Below are 3,530 nucleotides of genomic sequence, written 5' to 3'. Positions count from 1 at the left end.
CTTCATATACATCGAAAGACAGTGCAAAACATTCAAATCATAAGCTAAGGAGGGAAGAACTACTACTACTACTACTACTACATTACCTTATTGCTAAAAATCCTCCTGCTTTGTCCTTTACAATGAAAACCAGACCAAGCCCCATGGCACTACAGCCCCTAAGCAAGCAGGCTGAGTGGACCTCAAAGCAGCCATTAGATCGAGGTAAAATTCCTTTGCCTGGCCGGGAATTGAACCCGGGCCCCCCAGCTACGAGGCAGGCACGCTGCCCCTGCGCTACAGCGCCGGCCCCTTCACAACCACCTTCAGTAATTATTATTATTATTATTATTATTATTATTACAACCCTCGACACTTCCCGTGTGTGTGTGCGCGCGCGCGCCAGCGCGCGCGTTTTTTTGGGGTTAGGTTACGAGAAGTGGGGTTAAGTCGAGTTAGGGTACGTTTCGCCGCGGAGCGCGACAACCACCCGCGCCCGCTCCGCGACGGCGACCTCCGAGCACACCCCTGCACCATTGCCAACGCCCCCGCGCCACAAAGACCTCCAGGAAACTCGCTTTGCGGTTCGTATGGACGTTTCAAGCTCCGTTCTCTCGCCAACGGCCATACCATGTTGAATACACCGGTTCTCGTCCGATCACCGCAGTTAAGCAACATTGGGCGTGGTCAGTACTTGGATGGGTGACCGCTTGGGAACACCACGTGCCGTTGGCTCAATTCCCTTTTTACCAAGTTTCCCAGTCCCAGTACGACAACTTACTTTCAACTTTTGCCTCAGGCCAGCAGAAATTGCTTAAATCACGTTTTTTGTTACGTCTGAAACTAGCTAGACCTTTTGCTGCTCTTCGACCCCGTGGCTATACAGGAACGAAGCTTAGCGTAGTATTGCATTTCCTCCTAGGTGACCGGCCTAACCTGGCGGCGGCGACATCATCATCATCGTTGTTGTTATTATTATTATTATTATTATTATTATTATTATTATTATTATTATTATTATTATTATTATTATTCGTCGTCTCTCTCTCTCTCTCTCTCTCTCTCTCTCTCTCTCTGTGTGTGTGTGTGTGTGTGTGTGTGTGTGTGTGTGTGTGTGTGTGTGTGTCGACCTAGGGGACCCTTGCTGAGCCTAGCACCGCTTCCAATTACTCGTGCCAGGATTTTAACTTTCGTACCTCCTATCGTACGTCCCTATGTCTAAACTTGCTGTTCTTATTCTTTTAGGTTAGTGTAGCTTATCCTGCAGGCCTCTTATGGCACATAACATCATTCTACGTCCTATTTCTCCCAATATTAAGATTATTAAAGGGCGGAACGAGGCTTCTAAACTCCCCGCCCACCTTGAAAATCGCGAGGAAGGTGGTTTCCATGCAACGTCATCGACACTGTCGTGATTACAATGAAAGCCATGTCCTAGCAACCGACCGCGGCATTTAGCAGCCCCTCAAAGAGTCGAACAATTTCCTTTTATGTTCTTTCAGGTAAGTAGCTATTCAAATTACGACACGGTTCGGCAATAAGTTACAAGTTTGTAGTACGCTCGTGTCTCTCCCGGGCTTCCTTACGAACGGTAGGGCACCAGTGCAGTACAGTGGCCTACACACAGCCCGCTATCTTCGAAGTGCGTGTGTTGCGATGTAACGTAGTTTTGAAGCCTAGGAACTTGTAAAACTCTTTCATTTCTATCAAAGACGAGACGCCCTTCAAATAAGACTGAGAAGGTAACCTTTTGACGACAAGGGTTAGTTCAAAGAGTCGTGACGTTTTAGGTTAGGTGAAGGGAGGAAAGCACTCGTTTTTGTTGTTTGTACGTCAGCTGACCGATCTTTTGGCAAGTGATAAATTGAGTAGAACGAATCGGAACTCCGTATAGTTACTGTTACCGTCCTAGAATTAAAATTAGACCATTCTGAGCCCTACTTGACAGGTTCGACACCGGCTCACTCGTGTGATATTTCGATGGTCTGTAGATATGGGCGCATAAAAAGAACTCCTGCGGGACAAACTTCCGGCACCTCGGCATCTACGAAAGGCGTAAGATAATAGTGAACATAACCTTACTAGTAGTACCACCACCACCATTACTGCTACTAATACGACTATTACTTAAGGCAGTGGACAATTTCGAACTCAAGCAATAATGTGTCCTTTTGCTGACCACCTGATCACTGCCTCTTGCCTTACTACTACAGGCTAGCGTTCAAGGAAAGAAAGAAAGAAAGAAAGAAAGAAAGAAATAAGTTACCGTTCTTCCCAAGTCAGGTTAGGATTTCTGCATCAGACACGGCTAGGGCTGATCGTGGATCTACTAGTACCTAACATGCTAAATTGTGCTCCGTTATATCATCACCAGTCGTGAAGTCACACCTGCATCTTCTAATTACAGGGTAGATGCTACATATTTCGGGCAATATATAACCCAGGTTTGGCTTGGATAACCTAAAAATATTCAGGTACTGGGTCTGGCCTGGTTATATCAAGTGTCACCCTAGATCAGCAGGGCTAAGAATCATCAGGTCTCTGTCATGAATTTAAATGGCTTAGTACCCCTCATTATGGTGTACTTCTCTTCATATTTGAGGGAAGAGGAGTAAAACTTAAAACTTTATTGCCTGTCTTAAACCACCTACTTTCTTTGGGGTATTGTCTAGCACAAACTTCTAAGGCGACCACATCACACAGCCCGATGCTCGAATACTGCTTGGGCAGGGGTGTAGGTGGTGGTTAGTGGTTGCAAGAAGGGTCCTGGAAGGGAGGGATAATAAGCCAGTACGCCACTTGCTCTTAAGTCTGTACCTTTCATTATACGGTTTCATTAACTATTTTTTACACCTGCCCTGTAGTATGGTACCATTTAGTAAGAGGTCTCTAGAGTTTGGCCTAGTACAACCTTCAATGAAAGTAGTTTTCAGGAGTGGTTAGGTACCCCTATACTTACTTTCTTTCTTTCTTTCTTTCTTTCTTTCTTTCTTTCTTTCTTGGATTACAAGGTGTCGGTAAAGCAGCTGATCGTTGCTTATGTACAAAAAAATGTTCATACATGGGCTTTCATTCGCTGAGGTAAATGATAATGATAATAATAATAATAATAATAATAATAATAATAATAATAATAATAATAATAATAATAATGGCAAGAACACAAAGGGTCCTTTTCTCTGCAGCTGATTTTTAGCATGAAGGACAGAGGCTGTCATGATGATGATGATTACCGAGTGATACCGTTAAGCTAAAACCCAGTAGGGGATTAATATTAACAGCAGGGAACGTTGTGCAGAATCATTCAGTAAAGATGTAATGGCAGGGGGAGGGGGGGAAGAGGGCGTTCAGTATAATACACCATCAACCCAAGTACAGTGCATATTTAGCTCTATGTTATGTAATGCTCTCTCTGCTCTCTGTACCTTTATTTGGCCCTACAACTTGTCTCACCAAGTGAAGGAGATCTTACACATAGTTACTGTACTGTACTTAATTTCACGCTGACTTCAACTGCTAGTAGGATACGCACGTCGAACCATGCAGAAACC

General features: G+C 44.4%; 1 non-coding gene across 1 annotated transcript; it reads left to right on the top strand.

Annotated features, from left to right (window-relative positions):
- The first annotated feature begins 595 nt into the window (after positions 1 to 595).
- Positions 596 to 714, top strand: LOC137500741 (5S ribosomal RNA). The gene has a single exon (XR_011018242.1). It is a non-coding gene; the product is annotated as a 5S ribosomal RNA (ribosomal RNA).
- The last annotated feature ends 2,816 nt before the right edge of the window (positions 715 to 3,530 follow it).

This window comes from Anabrus simplex, chromosome 4 (assembly GCF_040414725.1).
Source record: "Anabrus simplex isolate iqAnaSimp1 chromosome 4, ASM4041472v1, whole genome shotgun sequence".
NCBI classification, from domain to species: Eukaryota; Metazoa; Arthropoda; class Insecta; order Orthoptera; family Tettigoniidae; genus Anabrus; species Anabrus simplex.
The sequence above is the reverse complement of the archived record's forward strand: the minus strand, read 5'-3'. Positions and strand labels throughout refer to the sequence as shown.